The sequence below is a fragment of the Aulonocara sp. 'chitande type north' Nkhata Bay genome, linkage group LG2 (assembly GCF_057382095.1).
Source record: "Aulonocara sp. 'chitande type north' Nkhata Bay isolate Kocher_YH1m ecotype deep benthic linkage group LG2, A_spYH_male_GT1.1, whole genome shotgun sequence".
NCBI classification, from domain to species: domain Eukaryota; kingdom Metazoa; phylum Chordata; class Actinopteri; order Cichliformes; family Cichlidae; genus Aulonocara; species Aulonocara sp. 'chitande type north' Nkhata Bay.
This window is the reverse complement of record NC_141345.1, coordinates 11334420-11354217: the sequence shown is the minus strand read 5'-3', so window position 1 is coordinate 11354217 and position 19798 is coordinate 11334420.

The following is a 19798-nucleotide window of genomic DNA, read 5'->3' as shown; positions in this document are numbered from 1 at the left end:
CAAGTCAACAGAAATGCCTACAAAAACTACAACCATTAATTTACATTATAGTAATTTCATATATGACTTTATTTATAAAACTGGTCAAATGTTGCTGATGGCAATTAAATTCTGCATAAAAAGCACTTGCAGCAACAAAAACATAATATTCCAGAAACACACTTTGCCGATCCGATCAGCTGTTTGTAACACTTCCTACATCCATCAGCGCGAGCTATCGCATGTCCGCCATGACCTGCCCGAAACCGGAAGTGACATCATTTTGCGGAAATGTAGTTTTTTACTATCAGGGCCTTATGAGCCTATACTGGTGTTTTTAAAAGTTATGTTTGACTTTCTGTGTCGTTTCTGGGATGCTTAGGACTCATATTGCACAGGAAATAAAATCTCCTGGATCACTTGTTGGGAGAAAAAGAATAGAAAACAAGCAAAAAAAAAAAACAAAGCAACATACTAAACACAACACCATCGCATTAATCTAGCTAAGTGTAAACAGCAGTAAATACTAAATATTCAGTGTTGTTGTGCAGCACGCAGGACAGTCAGCACACAATGTGCTTTGAAGTAGCAGCCAAGAAAGGTGTGATTTAAGTCTACGAACAGTGAACACCCGTGTGCACACCTGTGTGGATCAGCGCACTTGTATTCAAATTGTTTCCCCATGTAATGGTCTGCAAGAGGATGCAGAGAGCCATAGCCCGGTCCCCCAGGGCATGAAGCAGGCATGGAGGAGATCCAGGCCCCAGACATCCAGAGGCCCCAGAGTGCGAGAGCCCAAGGAGGACCACCGGAGGGGCATCTGAGGTGATCTGAGGATCATAGAGGTGATCGAGCATTTGCAGTCGTAGCGCCTAAGCTGTGGAATAAATTACCCCTACACATCAGACAGGCTCATACTGTCAATCTTTTTAAATCTTATCTTAAAACGCATTTTTATTTACTGGCTTTTAATACAGCATGAGAGTTGTTTGTTAATTCATATTTGGTGTTTGCTTTTAATACTCTAAGTTGTTTTATTATGTATGTATGTATTATGTATATTTTTATATATTTTATTTTATTGTTTACTCTATTTAATTTGTAAAATATGTGTATACACACACACACACACACACACGTAGAAAAATATTTAGTATACACATCCAGAAATGCATATACTATTATATATTGTACATATATTTATTAGTTTCAGATGTAGCCATTCTTGTATTTTGCTTGTTTACGTTACTGTATTTTGCACAACTCTGTTGCTTGTGAAGCTCGCACACAAGAATTTCACTCACATGTACTGTACCAATGTACCTGCACATGTGATGTGACAATAAAAGTGATTTGATTTGATTTGTTGTATTCTTGTACAGCACTTTGGTCAACGCTCCTGTTGTAATTAAATGTGCTATATAAATAATTAAACTTTTAAACTATCTGTGCCACTCTCATGGGAAGGACTGAGGATCCCCAGACGAAGGGTCACCCAGTAGCCACCGAGCAGAAGCTAAAGGGGGCTGCACCGGCGTGCCCACCGGCTCCGCCGGCAACCAGCTGTGCCAGAGTGAACCGAGCCGCAGGCCCAGAGGCCGGAGGCCCGAGGACCCCCTTTGCCCCTGAAGAGACCTGACCAAGCAACAGGCGCCAGGCCCCGCCAAGTAGCCACCAGGAGTGAGCTGGTACATACCTGAGCACCAAGAACCACCAATGCACCGACCCCATCAGTCACCGGCAGGGAGTGGGGTGAGTGGAAATCGGCCTCCACACTTTGGAGGGCCTGGGAGTTCCCAGAGAGGTGGAGTCTAAGACCCGACCTGACATATAGACACAGACAAACAGGCACACACAGACACAAACATGCATTCCCACCCTCATGCACACATATACAAACACTCAGCACTCACCAAACATAAGGATTGACATAAATGGACATAATGCACACAATCACACTCCCCAAACATACTCTATACCCCGGATCCAGGTACCCTCGCCCCAGAGGGGGAAACGGCACCCAGACCCAAGAGATGTTACCCTTCCCTCCGGGGTGGAGGCAAGCAGACCGTCCCAGGCTCCGCAGCAGCAGGGAGGCCAATCGGACAGCCAACATCTCCTCCCAGCCCCCCCGCCCCGATGGCTAGTAGAGGACGGGGGTGTGTGAAGATTTTTTTTTAAAGTAACGCAATAGTTACTTTTCAAGTAATTAATTACTTTTAGTATCTTGTAACTTTGTTACTAATTCTAGTTACTAGTTACTTTTTTGAAGAAGTAACTAGTAAATATAAATAATTACTTTTTCAAAGTAACTTGCCCAACACTGAAAACCATAGGAAAAATAATGCAAGAAATGCTACAGTAACCACCCTTTCCTCTGCATAAAATGAACCAATATATTTCTAAAGCCCCAACATGATTTTTGAATTTCCAAAACTATAACTGCTATAATTCATATGTAAAGGAAAGGAATGTTTATCATTGAAAGCACAAGAAGTGAGAAAAATAAAAATTCTACTCTTCCTCTGTTAGTGATTGATGTTATTAGTTCAGATTCAAATGTTTCAGATATTCTGAGACTGATACTGGGATTTATTGTTATGCAAAGTTCAGACTCTAGGAACTCTGAAGCAATTATTAATAGTGTACAATTTGTCTCTGTGTAACATCTCTGTAAATTGCAGAACAACAGCTTCAACAGCTATTGAGTGGTTTGTTCAGTGGTTGTCTTGACTTCAGGCTACATAGTCGATAACCAAGGATGGTTTAACAGCAGCCCAGACCCAGTCAAATAAACACATATACCAGTGCTCATTCAAAACTGGTGTTGGAAACACTATGAAAGCACCCTGCTCCACACCTTCACAGTGTCATCTGTTTCATGGGGTTTATATTAACTTTTATGTATTTGCTATACATGCAGCTTTGTTTCAGCTGCTATGAAAACTGCTTTGCAAGCAGGTCAATCATCAGGCAAGTGATTCACACACAGAAGGAGTATTCCTTATATATTCCTTATATATCTATATCCCTGACTGCCCCACCACGGGTGTAGTGCTATTTGTTTAAACGCCAGAGTACAAACGTTGTTATTTGTTTCTAAGGCTGTTTCACCACAGTGCCAGATTTACATACATTATTCAAAAATAACTCAGCAAAAGTGATTAAATGTCAGACTGAATTCAAGAACATATAAAGTCAAGTCTGCCTGACCATCTTTATCACTAATTACATACTATTTGTGGCCATGTCCACACTAGTACATTTGTTGGAAAAAGCATCTTTTTCTCTTCCTTTTTGGCATTCCGACCACGCTGAGACAGTGTTTTCGGTCAAGGAAAAAGCAGCGTTTTGAAAACTCTCTCCAAAACAGATACATTTTAAAATGCCGCATCGCAGTGTGGACAGCGAACCTGAAGACCTTTTCGAAAACAATGACACGTTTTAGTCACGTGATGCAGTCATGTGACCAATTAAACCAAGAAAGCAGTGGGCATTATACAGCAGTTGTTTTGTGTGTGCTCAATTTTGACAGCCCTATTAAAGATTAAAATCAGTTTGTACATGCTTCAGATAGCTTTTCTTCAAATTCTTTCATTCTCAATCGCTTTTGCAACTTTGTACTTTTGTGTTACCTCATTGGTAACTCCACCTCATTATTAGTCTATTTAAAAAACTCGGTGCTTTTCCTCGACATTTTGCCGCAACGTTTCAAAGAGCCGGAAAATAAATAAACAGTAGTTAGAAATGAGGCAGGTCAAATCATCTTGCGTTTCACGCATGCGCAGTACTGGAACATAAGTGTTTTCGGCTGTTTCAATGTGAAAACGACTGAAAACAATAGTCTGGACACGGAGCTTTGTCCTCCCTGGATGTATCTTCTCTCTGTGTGTTTCATTCTTTGCTGTGGAATACTTCCCCCTCTCTTGCCCTCTCAAAATTTGACACCATATCTCTCCCTCATGTATTCTCTGGTGAATTTGGAGTTCTACCATTTTTTACAGAGTTAATGTCAGAGTTATAGCTAGATATAGGCCTTTCTGACAGCTCCGGTGGTGTGCAGGATTTATCCAGAGGAGGGCTGCACAAAGTATTATTTACTGTCAGATCCCAACCCATTAATATTGAAGTTACACAGTAACTGAAAAAGCATATCATTGTTTTGTTTTGTTTTGTTTATGTGATCCTAGGATTTTTTTTTGGTTAGTATTATATAGTGTGAGATTCAGAAATATATTTGAGACACTTAAATTCTGAGTCCTGTTAATTGTGGCCATTTGACAGCTGTTTCAGTGCTGTACATTAAAGATATCAGACAAGGAAAACCGACCCAGATTTGCACTGAAAGGTGGGTACACAAGTATTTTTAATATTGCACATGTATTTGTAGGAGGTCTCCTTTCATAGCACAAGTTTTTGGGATAATATGTAAATAAATCATACAAATGGGATTTACTGAGGTTTGCAGTACGCAATTTAATGCACACTGCAAAAGTCTTGTTTTTGTTGTGGGTTTGTGATAGTGGGAGTACACACACACACACATATATACATATATATATGTGTATATATATATATATATATATTAGGGGTGCAACGATATTCGTATCGATATTGAACCGTTCGATACAGTGCTTTCGGTTCGGTACGCATATGTATCGAACAATACAACATTTGTAATTTATTTTATCAACTTTCCTTCTGACGATGCTGTCTGTGTTGAGCGCTCAGTGAATCTGCGTTCGACTACTCCGCCTAGGCTGCACTGTCGAGCGCAGATCCACTGAGCGCTCAACACAGACAGCATAGTCAGAAGGAAGAGCGCAGGGCAAGCTAGCAAGACAGAAGTTAAGCTCCCCTTGCAACATGGACCTCCCCCACCCTCATTCAGATCTGGCGTTTGGAATTATTTTGGTTTTCATGTGACGTATGACCCTGAAGGTAAGCGAGTCATGGACTAAAGTAAAACAGTATGTTGGATGTGCCGTGCAATGCTCAATTACATGAGTGGGAACTAGTGTGTTAGCACAGTTAGCTCGTTAACGTGTTGGCCGTCTAGCCCCATGCACGGGGCGATCGGCGGTAGCTCGTTAACGGAGATTTGCCGTGTTGTGGCGTTAAGGTCATTTCAACGAGATTAACCTGAAAGCACTAGTGGGAACACAACAAATATGACTGCACATTTACGCCGACATTTAGACAGCTGTTAGCACATGATTCTCCTTATGCTGCTGAGAATATAGCCCAGAAGAAGCGGATAGTATAGCTTTTATTTTGGAAAGAGACATTTCTCTGTAATAAACTCTCTTTTCCAAAGATGAGTGATTCCTCAATCAGATACAGGGCTTGCAATATCGCTAGCCCGACGTCCTGGGGCTTGCGATTTTTTTCAGTCGGGCTACCAAAATCTATCTCTTCCCTGCCCGTAGGGCTATTGTAGGAAGGAAAAATATATGTCAATGCTTTTGCATTCTTTCAGAAATGTAGCTGGGTAATTATGTCATTGGCATCGGTGAGCCACTGTCAATATGTGACATATTGAAATCGCGTTTGAATTTGCGCTTGTTTTTTTGCTTTCACTTTGCAATCGTGCGAACTGTGTATAGAGCTCTCAGCGAAGGCGGTCGCACTTTTCTCCTCTCCTCCTCACCCTTATCTTCCCTGCTTAGCCTCTATGTCCTTGTCTTGTCTTGTGTGCATTTACTTTCCCTGGAACAGTCTCTCACTGTCGTTCTCTAAAACCTAAAAGAGAATTATGGATTTGATCAACTGGTCTGTGAGTGCTATTGACACCCTTTTCTCAACGAGAAGTCGGGGCTCGGGAGAGCCTGAGTGCCCTGGAGGGACTTTCCCTGCCGGTTACACGATGGACGGGTGGCAGAACTGGAGGACCGTGTGCCTGGCGGGACTGTCGATCGAGGACGCTGAAGATATCTACCTATTCGGAACCATGATAACAGGGTTCATGCTGATCGGCGTTGGCTTAGCCCTGGTTTATCAGAGAAATAAGAGAGCGGAACCGGCTGTTCAAACCCCCACAAGGCTGCCCGCTGGATTCGAAGCGACGGGACGAGGCGCGACCTCTCACAACGAATGTAATATGGTCAACACCTTGGAGACGCTTACAGCTGCTGTGAAGGCTCAAAACAACACCATTGAGCGTATGAGGGGAAACATCAGAGAAAGGCCTGCTCAAAATGACACCCTTGAGCGACAGTTGGAAAACATCGCGGAACGGATCACTGCAGTTGTGAGGTCTCAGAATCAAAAGACTGACAACACCATGGAACAGAAGTTTGATACCATCATGGGGAGGCTCGCGGCTCTCCAACGGGAGATCGAGGGACCAGTGTCAGAGGGCTAAATTCGAGCTGCTCACAAAGGGAATCAACAATATTCAACATTTGGACACCACGGCGCCAGCTGCTAGGCCCAAGGCTGGAGCCCACCAAAACAACTCCCTGATAACGACTGTGTGATAACTATTCTTCCCGTCCCATGAAGGCCACCTGGGTTGGCTGGCAGACTGTTTACTTAGCCTGATAGAGCGAAGGACACTGTCTCCACTGAACTATGGACACGCACACACATACACTTACACTGATAAGCACTCACTCATCCCCCCTCCCTTTCCAACGCCTTCGATGCTTGTTTCCGGCGAGGGAACACGGCGGGTCTGTGTGCCGCGCTGGAATGATAGCGCTGTGCAGGGTGGCTGCTGTGTTTCTTCGGATTACTCCTCACCCCCCACCCACCCCTGTGGCTTGTCATGTCTTCACAATGTTGTGCTGTGGACATTTATGTGCTTTTTTGTGCAAAGGAGTTTTTTTGTTTCCTGTTCTCATGCTGTCCTACCATGGAAGCACAGCATGAGTAGGGGTCTCTTTTTTCCTCTTGTACTTTCCCCACTGTAGTGTACGTTCAATGTTTTTTCCTGATTCTACCAATCTCCGACCTGTATCCCCATGTAATGTTTGTGCTATATGTGTATGGTCGGGGGGGGGGGTCCCATTTCACTGCAGGGCAACCTCCATGTGACGAATAAAGCTTTGATTGATTGATAGATTGATAGAGAGCGACAGCACTGATCTGTGAGTGATGATAATTTGTTCACCAATTCCTCTGACATCGTCTTATTAATCGTTAGCTTACTATGCAAACATGACAAGTGAAATCTCCCGCAGCAAGCTTAAACATGTGAGAGGTTGATCGCGCAGAGAATCGCTGAGCTTATGTGAGTCCGTGTGTAAAAGCAGCAGGATATATATTTTATATTTTAGACTACACGCCTTTGGAACAGAGGATCGCAAGTTCGATTTCTGCCTGGGGCGTCTGTATCCAGTAAGGGTCCTAAGGCTAGACCCCCTATGCTAAGCAAGCCTACCGCAGACATGAGCGAGACAGATAAATATGAAGGCATGCCGGCTCGGACGTCGCCCGGATCAACAAGGTCCGCGTCAGGTGTTGAGGAACCAGGGCACCCTGACGAAAAGTGGGCTACTGGAACAAGAAGGCATCGGTGGGCAAGAGACGAAAACAGGGCGTTGTTGGAATGCTACTACGCAAGTAACCCCGGCGGAAGGGGCTACATGAATAGGATGAGGGACCTATGGATTCTTCGATACCCAACATCCACAATGACGGCGAAGAGAAGAGCTCGAGAGGATGTGGAGGGTGAAGGTAACGGTGGTCCCCGTGGTAATCGGAGCACTAGGTGCAGTGACTCCCAAGCTAGGCGAGTGGCTCCAGCAGATCCCGGGAACAACATCGGAGATCTCTGTCCAGAAGAGCGCAGTCCTGGGAACAGCTAAGATACTGCGCAGGACCCTCAAGCTCCCAGGCCTCTGGTAGAGGACCCGAGCTTGAAGGATAAACCGCCCGCAGGGGCGTGCTGGGTGTTTTATATATATATATATATATATATATATATATATATATATATATATATATATATATATATATGTGTATATATATATATATATGTGTGTATATATATATATATATATATATGTGTGTGTGTGTGCATAATTGCCATAGGTTAATGGCTCAAAGCTCTGGGTACACGATTAAAGCATCTCTACACACCTTTTTTCACCAGTCAGCACACAAAGATTTTCATGTAGTTTCTTTTTTTTTAAAACTTATATCAATCAGAGGCATAAATAAAATATGACTGTCATAATGAAGCTGTTAATGTGACTGTGCCAGTGTGTCAGATTGATGTCTGCATTTTAAAACATAAAATACTGATTTTAACAAGTTCTGTCAGCCTCACACATCTATCATAACAAAATAAGAGCAATGCAGGCAATCATGCATCTTCGTTAGCATATGGTCAGTTCAGGATCTAATGATTAGCTTTCTTCTATACATCACACAGGTTAGTTGTTACGTGCAGATTTCTGGTTTATACAGTGGAATAGTTTGTAATAACGCAGCTCTTCTCTGGATAAACCCTGCTCTCTACTTGAATCTCAATCCCAAGTTCCTTGCAGTCTCCAACCATTTGTATCAGAAGACTGCACCCTTACTCAGAATGAATACATTGTCCTAACTTATTTATCATAAGTAAGTAAGTTTACTTGGTTTTTTTTGAGACAATGTTTGCATAATTGGGAACTAATCTGGGAACTAATTAGATTTTACAGTGCATATCAAAATCATATTGATTCTTCATTAGCTCCTCTCTTTTAACTTAGTTGCAATGTCATTCTCAGAGAGAACAACATGTTTATAAACTGTGCTTATTATCACCCGCTCCTTTGCATTTCTTCATGGGGTCAGCTCATTTTGTGCTGCTCTTGGTAGGTAACTATTGAAATTCACTGACTACATTTTCTTTGTATAAATTCATGCACTATTAGTGGATTATGCAAATAACTTTCTGCTCACATCAGTGCATTTGTACTAATGCATCATCACATTAATTTGCTATATGACTATCAGTTAGAAAGCTGACTCTTTTGTAAACCCGCACAGTGGTTTTTTTTGTTGTTGTTTTGGTTTTTTTTAAAGAAAGGTTTTCCTCTGATGCAGGCAGTAAATCTGGCCCTAAATATCATGATGACAACTTTGACCAGTCATTTTGTCTTCACGGGCTTTCTTGCATAAAATATGTTTCAAGTGACAACTGAATTCCAACCAGTTAAGCTGACTGAATAATTTATTTTCTCACTTGGGGGAAAAAAAGTGGTGGAGCTTATCCTGGGCTGCACTACAGCTCTGTCTGCTATGCAGTGTCATCTCTGCTGTCACAGATTGTGAATACTGAAAATGACTTTTTGATTTGAATTTTTATTTGTGCCGTAGACTGTTTCAAGCACTTAAAAATCAGAGTAGGGGATGATGACTTTTGGGCGTAAATATAATTTCAGCAGAGCAGGGATTTGTGGACCACAGGGAGAGAAATCCCACCACCTGCAATTCCTAGCAAGTTGCACCCTTGTTGTAATGGCAACAAAGTTGATGTCACGGCTGAGGAGGCGAGCCGTGTGGTGTGGAGGAAGGAGGACCCAAGATGCAAGCAGTGGATGAAAATGCTAGTGAAGTTTATTAACAAGGTGGTGTAGTGGCAAACGAGCAGTGGGGCATGACAAAATGACTAAAGACACCTAAACTGGGAGAGCTAAAATAACAGACCTGGGAGCATACGACACCATAGACAGACAGAGACACATACGCAGACTCAGAGGCAGACCGAATATAACACATAGAACTCAAACAATAATAATCATCATCATAATAAACTAGAAAATGATAATAAACTAAAAGCGCTGGGTCACCGACCCAGGACCATGACAGTTGACTTGCTAAAGAGATACATGTTGCTTAGACAGGTTATATGTAGCCAAATGCAACTAATTGACAAAAAGACAATAAAAGATAAAAGCAGAAACGGTCCTTGGATTTTGGGTAAATTAGCTGCGCTTATCCATTCAAAATAGTATTTTGTCATCTTAGACCGCAATTGGTCCATGTTAGCCTGAAAGCTAGTGTTCATAAACATTAGCATCAGCTAGATCTCCCCAAAACTAATTTAAGGTCCTTCTAATAACTGATGTCCTGGTGATGCTGCCCTATAGTAACTTTTACCACAACTGCTTTTTGCCAGAAGGGCTTTATCAGTTGACTAGCATGAAAGAAACCACTTACTCGCCCTATGCACACAGGTTGGAGTAGACTTAATTTGCATATAAAATCAACCAAACCAGATTTAGAACAACAATCTGAGGTAACATTATTTGGGGCTTAGGAAAAACTGGTCATTCATTGTCTCAGCGGCTCAGCTTCTATACTTATACTTCTGAGACAAGTTTTTAACAGACAAAGACCAGCATATATTTTTATCAGTAATAACAGACTGTTATGGTTGTTTGTGCAATCAGTGCTCTTAGATTCATCCATGCATACTGAAACAACTATTTAAGGTCACATCATTTGGTTTTCCTGTCTGCCTCTGATGTTAGATGTAAATTAGCTAGGCTGTTCTCTCCACGAAGCCCCTGGTGAAATGATTGAAAGCAGTGCGTTTGTGTGTTAACACAGTTAATGAAGGAGTCTGTGGCAAGCTCAGTAAGGAGCAGCCTTTATTTAGGCAAGATTTAAATAGGTTATGGCCCATGACTTGGAACGTTTGATGTTGGAATTCTTCCTATTGCTGCACTCAAATTGTTTGGTTGTAGTGTATTTGTCTTAAATGCAATGAGTCGATATCATGTGTATTTCTATTCTGCTTTCTAAATGCACCACTAAGGCTCTAAAGATCAAGCCAAATTTAATTAATTAAAATGTACAACTGGATATAACAAATAACAGTGGCAAATGAACCCACTTAAGTGCTATGCTGAGCCTTTCTAGTCTCTTTGATGAATGGAGCATTTAGGAAAAAAAAATTAGAAAAGGTTTCAGTGATGGATAGAGTTTGGGGGGCTTGAGGATCCATGGAGGGTATGTTAAGATGAAAAAATCAATGAGCAAGTGTTTGTTACATGTTACACAGTCTGCAATGGCCATAGTGTGGCATTATGGATGTTTTGGACATGTGCTCTGCTTGACACAAATCCACACCAATCAGAGCTAAAAATCAGATTTTTTTTTTTTCACAGTTCACAGTTTTTGGTCCCCTTTAACCAGCTTGCTCAGTATGGGTAATTGCAGAGACTCAGCAACAGAAGTGTTCCTTCAGTATATATAAAATTTTCATTTTTTTTCTCCACACTTTACACTTAGTCAATTCATATATGGCCAGCAATGACGGATGAAACACTCTCGCTTAAAATGCCCCGCACCACTTTTAACATGAAAGTGCCAAAAATTGCAGTTCCTTTAATGGCCACTTGAAGCTGGCTCACTGAGTCAGTCCCCATAAGCTCCCATACTGAAATGTCCAACCTTAGAGCAATAAAAAGAACTAGCAAAATCCCACCCCACAGGCAGTTTTTGCCAGGCCCACGGGTGTATTAGTCTGTAACTCTAGAATGCAGATATATGCCTTTATATTTCAGCAATATACTTTATGATTTTAGCTTACTTAGCTTGTTAATATTACCACATAATTGCCCCATCTCCCTTTGTTCTTTCTCCGATCCCTCATCTGCAACCAGCTGTGGCAGATAGTAAGCCTGGTTCTTCCTGTTAAAAAGAGTTTTTCCTTCCCACTGTCACCAAGTGCTGCCTAATAGGTTGTCATCTGAATGTTGGGGTTTTCTCTGTGTTGTTGTGGGGTCTTTACCTTACAGTCTAAAGTGCCTTGCTGCAACAGATGTTGTGATGTAGGACTTTTTAAGATAATCTGATTTGAATTGAATTAACCTGACTCCAGGTCCAAATATGGTCACTTCTGGCCCCCAAAACCCCAAATAAATCCAGAAGACCACAATCCAAAATTGTTAGTGGGGAAATGTCCATTGTCCGTTAATTTGCCAGAGACACTAGACTGACATATTTTTCTTCTTTTCCTTCTCCATATTGCCTTTTCTTTTCCCCGTCATTGAAACCTCACTTTCATTCCCCACTTCATCTCCTCTCGCCTTTTTATCTCCACCTTTTATCTGCTGCTATCGTTACTGTTCTCTCTTATTTTGCATCAGTGCTCTCGCACATCCTTTTTCCCTTCTCTCATCAAGGAGCCAGATGTGTTCCCACTATGATTTATTCAGACACAGAGAGAGCCTGCTACAGGCAGAATGCACTCTGCTTATATTCAAAGTATGCTTCCTGCTGTCATTCCATATGCAAATAAGTTTTTCTTATTCACATGAGTCATGCTTTTAACTTTTTAGGACTAAGAAAATGTAGACAGGACATAATTTCTTTACATTTGCTTGTGTAGAACACAACAGCTCACAACAATTTCTTCTGAATATCCAATAATAACAGCTGTGACTTTTTACACGTCTCACCACAGCGTTTTTTTTTCTTGTTTTTTTTGTTTTTTTACAGTTGTGGCAATTTTACCATGCCATCATATCAAAAAACAACAAAAAAAAAAATTATTTGACTTGACATTGAACACATCTGAGTGTATGGCCTTCAGGTTGCCTCCTGTGAAAAGGCTTGCTGAGAACTGCAGAGGCACAAAGCCAGTGTCAGGAATAATTGCCTGTTAGGGGAATGAGTCCTCCAAACTAAAAATGCATTTCAGGCCCAGTATATTCCAGTTTTCAGTTCAGTGTCAGGACTCCAGCAGTTCTTGGTGATGTGGATGACCTTCTGACATCTACTGAACCTCGCAGAGAGTTAGTAAAATGAAACAGAATAGGACAGAATCACACTGCACAGTCACTATGTTCAGGACGCAACGGAGACGCCAGCAGCAGCGCACAGGTACAATTTGATACTTGAAATAACAATTATAGTTACAAAGTGTTTCACACTTACAGATAAACTTACTACCCACTTTATTAGGTATGCCTTACCATTACTGAGTCAGACCTCTGCCTTACCTTAATTCTTCTCTGCACATTATTTGTCACATAATCCAGTCAAAATGCTCCAAAAGGCTCCAAGAGGAGTTTAGTAACTGTCATTAGTGGAGATGTAAATTGGACGCCTAGCAGACAGGAAACATCTTTTAATTAGGAAGGGAAACAAATGACAATTGTATTTTTCCTCCAGCATCCCAGGAACTAATTCTAAAGCTTAAATGTATGCAAAACTATTGGGTGCCATTTTTATTTTATTTTATTTAGAAAACTCTCCAAATGAATGTTCACCACTTTTTTGGTGTATGTTAACATGGGACTCTTTAAGAAAAGCAATGTGAAAGCAATGTGACTGAGGAGCCAGTTATAAAAAAAATATTATATTCCGAAAATACACTGATGTAAAATAACTTCTGGCAAAGCATACTTATAAAAGCTGGAACAGTTACAATGATATAAACTGCAAAACAAAGATTTGGTCTCCTAGTGGAAAAGCGAGGATGGCCTCTATTTTTCTTTGTTATCTGACTCCAGTTTGAGGCTTCTTTTATTAAACGAGGTCTACCCTATTTTAGGCTTCAGAGCCCCCATGTCATATCCCACAGGCTGTTAGAGCACATATGGCACTACAGAAACACTGCCGAGGGCTAAATTATCAATTCTTCCCTTTATTGTAAGGGCTTCCCTTCAGGACTCATGGTTTTCTCTCTTTTCAGGTATATGTTTAGAAGAAGAAATCAGGGAACACAGGAGATTTTGAATCATAACTTACTCCGTTGTTAACTTGTCTCCTTCAGGATTGCAAAGTAAAAGCAAAGGAAATCAGGTGGAGTCAGATGTATTTGCCTAATGGGTGATTGTCAAATACTTGACAGATTGCCTCTAGACTCCTGTTACAGTGAGTGACACATAGACAAAATACTTAAAAAGTTAAGCAGGTGTGCTTCCTTTCCTTCGGTTTTCCTTTTCTTTTCGTCAAGAGAGAAGCTCAATTATAAAACCACTGAAGCTCTGGGAAGACAAGGTGACTCATCAACGCACCCAGAAGAGTTACCACAGAAATATCACTGTAGCTTGGGGGCTAATAGTTAAGGACTAAAATTGTTAAAGTAAGATTAGGTACAGAAAATTACATGCTCATACCTCAAAAATGGCAGAAAGCAAATCAAAAAGTAGGAAAATTTGTGTTTGATTATTTCTTTCTTGTAACAATATTTGTTCTTCAGTAGAGTAGAAAAGTGCTATATAAGAAACATTTAGTTCTTGACAATAAATCTGTCCAAATGGTGCCACATTTGTAAGGAAAATGTGTTTGTGGATTGAGCAGCAGATTTTGAAAATGTGGGTTGCATCCATGAAAAACTTGCCAAATCATCTCTGCGATGCTGTTTATTCTGATTGTTCGTTTTAGTTTCTGGTATCCCAGGTTCTGACAATTAGGTGCCTGATTGGCACAACCAAGCTCTAGCTCACTTAGCATTAATTGGGAATTATATGCTTCTGCACATTGGCTCTAGCTAGTTTTAGGTTTTAAAATTTGCATTTCATCTTCTTGTTGAAATATGGTTACTTTGGTTTCTAAAGAACATTATTAAAGTGGACATGAAAGACAGCATGTAAAAAGGCTCATTTACACCATGAATCCCTGCTCTCAAAAACTAACAGTAGATTTACCAACTAGATTTAAGAAATAAATGCTTAAAGTACAAGTTTTTGAGAACATATTTAGTGCCATCTTGTGTTCGTACAGAACATTATGTCACTGGGTTGTCTGGTTCATTGTGGTCAATAGACATATGTTAGCTAACTAGCAATAGGACCAATAACGCAATGTAAAATAAGGACACTAAAACTAAAAATCTGTTTTGTGCTGTCCCTGGCTACAACAATGGGTTCTATGTTAAGAAATCAAGGATATGCCGTCTACTTTCACTGTCTGTCTCTTTAGCAGTAATTGGCTTTTCACTGTTTAGCTAGCTGCACCGGAAAATCCAGCTTTTAGCCATACTGTTCGGGTTTATAAAGCACTTCATAAATGAAAACAGTGTTTTTACTGTGTAATTCCTGACAGAAGATGGTGTTAACCATATTTTAAAAACTTTAACTTTAAGCACTTATTTCTTAAATCCAGCTTCACAGAAAGTGTTACATCTATGCCAGTTTTTGAAACCAAAGCTTCATGATGTAAATTAGCCTTTACACATGCAGTATTTTATTTCCACTTTAAGGTCTCATTTTCTTCGGTAGATGCTGGAATTAGTTGCTGTCATGGTGGCCAAATGTAAATGGCTGGCTAACCTCTTCTACCATCCAACAAGTCTGTGTTACACAAACAAGTTAAAATTCAACACATCCAATTAACCTGGTTGCCATATACCTAGGTATGGAATGACAGACCAACCAAAGTCCAATTAGAGTACGATTTCATACTAGGAATGTAATATGCCTTGCTGTGATAGCATTCTAATAAACTGTATAAACTAATTATACTACTCTATATCTATTCCAATTGATACACACCCAAAATGATTTACTTCTTATTTTTTTTCCAAAAAACTCATTTTGCCTTTCTCCAAAATAGGAACAGGATCAGTTATCACCCATGATCTCTTAGACTTGAGAGTGCTTTTACTGCTGCTGCTACAGGTCTCAATTTCTATATAACATCCAGCCAGCTTGATAGAAGATGAGAGCCTTAATTTTAATTTTCTGTCTTTCAGCACTCGCTCAGTGTGCGATGTTTTAACACATGCAGCAGAAATATTTATTAGCAGATTAATGTGGGAAACGGAGGCAAGTGTCCCTCTCACTCACACTGAATATTTAAGACTTCAACGACAAAAACAAGTTTCCAAATCCACCAGTGATGCGGCCTGTGAGAGAACAGAGCACTTTTGTTCCTCACCATTAAAACATTTCAAAATCGCAGCTGTTGCTCTTTGTGCTCTCATGTCTGAATGTAACTGCTCGGTGTCTTTTCTGTTAATGCTCCTAAGTATAGATGAGAAAAAGCCAGGCATCACTTTAACAGATACATGATGCCAGCATTACTACATTTTTATGTAGCATGAACCCAAGTGGGCCCAAGCACTAACATGACTTTCTTTTTAAATTGCTGTACTAAACAGAAATAAAGAACACCAGATTCCTAATTAATTTATAAGAAAATTATGTTTTATTTTGTTTTTTTCAAATGTTTCCTGGGGCCAGGAGCAGCAACTGAAAGCTTGCATCTTTTGTAATGAAGATATTGTATGCATACTGGTTATGCTATTAAATATTGATGACAGTTTGGCAGAGCTGGAAAAGCTAAATAAGTACATTCAATAAAACAAGACAAGTGTTTTCATTCTTTTTCCAAGGTCATATTTTAATATATTCCCAGGTTGAGTCCTCCATGAGGAGGCCTCAAAGCATACCCTGCCAAGTATAGTTTAGCAGGGTATGCTAACTCATTAGCAGGGCATGTTCCAATAATTGGTAAAGTATTTAATGAATAATGTGGACTGCAAATTTAGAAGCCAAAGCTGACCTGACCTGTGCTATGGCCATATTTATAAAAGTGTATAACCTAGGTCTGGATGTTTGATAGTAAGCTCTGCAAGGCGCCAACACTCCGACCTTAAAAGGAAAGGGAGGTGACAGCAGGTATTCTAGTACTACAACAAGACAACTCCATCTACAACAATGTTCACTGTGACTAAGAAACCCTGTTAGAATATTTGCATTATCAAGAAAACCACTTTAATCCCAGAGACAGCACCAAGATTTGCTCTCCTCTCAGTCTTTCTGAATTATTCATAACTGCCTTCAAACGCCTGGACACAGTGACAATATCCTTCAAACAAGAAGTGCATCTTTTATCTGCAGTGGGACTGCGCTGCCAAGTGTAAAGGGGGCCATAATCGCACATGATTGTGTAGTTAACTTAATAACCTCTGACAGATGTTCAAGGAAATGAGGTTAAGAGCAGGTGCATTGCTGGCATAATCAAGCAGGCAGCTTCCAAGGGATGCAGCACCAGAGGCAAGATTATAAAATCCCTGCTTCCATCCCCTCTCCTCTGGGCACTTCCCTGCCTTTTAAGGCTATGATTCATACAAAGAAACAGAGAAAAAATGAGCTGAGGGACGGATAGATGATACACAGGGTGAAGTTATTAATTCAAGATTTGTGGAAACCATCTGGCTGCTGTTGAGAATGCCTCAAAAACCAGGTACAGTCATACAGAAACATTAAGCTGCTGAAGGACTAATGCAAAACAGCTCTGAGAATGTACCCTCTGAGGTGTGCTTATTCGCAAACCTGATATGGGATTAAAAGTGCAGTTAGGCTGATAGAGTTTATCGTATCAGCAACCTTACATTTTACAGATCGCATCAAAAGATTATCAATCTAGTAAAGTGTTGGGAGTTTCTCTTACAAGATATTAGCTGTATTGTATAGATTGTTTCCCCCTATCTTCTTGGACACTGGGCTGTATCCAAAGATGTAAGATGGTTAGCTGTATAGCTGCTTTAATTGACAGGTGTGCCCACACATGCAGTTTGAGCTGATAGCTGTCTGCCAGGCCTTACATCTGCTAGTTTAAAACACTGACCTGGACCTGCTGAAAGTGTTTTTGTTGTTGGTTCCGTTTGTGGTGTTCTAATAATATCAGAATATCCCAAAAAATGTCCTCTACATTTAAGTTTGCGTTACAGTTTTGTTGAGGGAAATTCTATTTTAATAGTCCATACAGTTTAGCAGGTTGCTAGCAAAGCTTGTCAGCATTAGTTAGAATTAGAAGTTAGTAAACCACCATCTCATCCAAGTATGATCACAACTCGCTCCAAAAACACCAGCATGGCAACAGACTAAACAGTGATTAAGTGACTACATTTTGCTCTTATGGTGTATTTTATGTATTTGTCATTGTTGGTCTGAGTTGATTGACAGGATATAAAGGATGTCAGCTTTTAAAGATTACAGAGTGAAAGGATGATGATATCTGTTATTGATAAAGTAGGGGACTGTGAGTGTGATAGAACCATGCTGGTGTGCTGGGGTTTTAAATCGTTCAATTTCACTGCCTAATGCCTACGTATAGCAACAATAAACGAGTCTTAGCAATATTGCCATATATATATATATATATATATATATATATATATATATGTTGCTTTTTGTTGATGGTTGTGTGCGATAAGTTTGTACTTAAAGAATTCCATATGTGAAATGATACAGCATGCAATAAAATTAATCATTTAGTTAGGCCGAGTTTAACACTTACCATGGCAGCAGGTTGATAGTCACATGCACAGAGTAAAACAGCATTACCAACTGCTTTTAAGAGTGTCTGCAAAATAAACTCTAACCCCTTCTACTCTGGAGGTATCTGTAGCAGGAGCAGCCTCTATCCATTATTAAAACACAACCCTGTGCCAATTTTTTGGAAGGTTGCAGAGCTCTGCACATTCAGTGTAGAAGCCGCCTGGTAATAAAGTGATAAAAATGGGTGGAACACCATTATGCTTCATTTCTGCAATGTCCAATTTGGTAGAGCTGTGGTCAGATGTTGGAAATTGTTCAGTTGCATCACTTTATTACTTTCCCTGACTTGTTGTCATAAGGCTGTTATTTACGCTCTGCTTTTTTATTACGGGCAAAAATAAATAATTTTTTTTTTTCCTGACAAGGTTTTAGTTTTTTCTTTTGTTGATGTACACTACCAGTCAAAAGTGTGGACACACCTTGTCATTTAATGGTTTGTCTTTATTTTCATGACTATTTACTTTGTAGATTCTCATTGAAGGCATCAAAGCTATGAATGAACACATATGGAATTATGTAATAAACAAAAAAGTATGAAATAACTCCAAACATATTTTAGATTTTAGATTCTTCAAAATAACCATGCTTTGGTTTGATTACTTCTTTGCACACTCTTGGCACTCTTGTGATGAGCTTCATGACGTAGTCGCCTGAAATGGTTTTCCAACAGTCTTGAAGGAGTTCCAAGAGATGCTGAGCACTTGTTGGCCCTTTTGCGTTCATTCTGCGGTCCATCTCAACTGGCTTTAAATCAAGTGACTGATACCGTCACACCTCCTCATCCATGCTTCACGGTGAGAACCATGCATGTAGAGACCATCGGTTCACCTTTTCTGGATTGCACAAAGACACGGCACAGCATAGATTTCAACTGGTCTCATGTCCATTCCTTGCGTTTCTTGGATCAAATAAATTTCTTCTGCTCATTGTTTTTCCATAGTAGTGTTTCTTACCAGCTATTTGACCATAAAGGCCTGATTCGTACATTCTGCTCTGAACAGTTGATGTAGAGATGTGTCTGCTACTTGAACTCTGTGTGGCATTTATCTGGGCTCTAACCTGAGGTGCTGTTAACTAGGGCTGGGTATCGTCACTGATTTCTATAATCAATTCGATTCGGATAAGGCTAAATCCTGGTATAAACACATTCACAAAACAATCTCTAAATCAGCTCTTGTAAACACATAAAGCAAACCAGAATATTCAATAAACTTACAGCCATTGCTTTCGATGGTCTATATAAAGACGCAGGAGGTGAAGTTTAGACACAGATAGGCAGGTTTTCTGTACAATGTTTTTCCCCAAGTGACTGTGGCTTCTGCTTCCCACAATGCATTCCAACTACAGATTACACCTTCAAAATAAGATACAGATAAACTAATGCTGACTGTATAGAAAATATTTTTTAAACATAAATTATCACAGATGAAATATGACGGGGTTTTTTTTATCACTAAATTATTATGAACCATTTTTAACCTTTTACTTGGGAAAGAACATCTGTGAAGTAAAACCACTGCATCATGAAGCTCATTGAGAGAAGGCCAAGGGTTTGGACTGTGTATCCAAACTTTGGATTGATA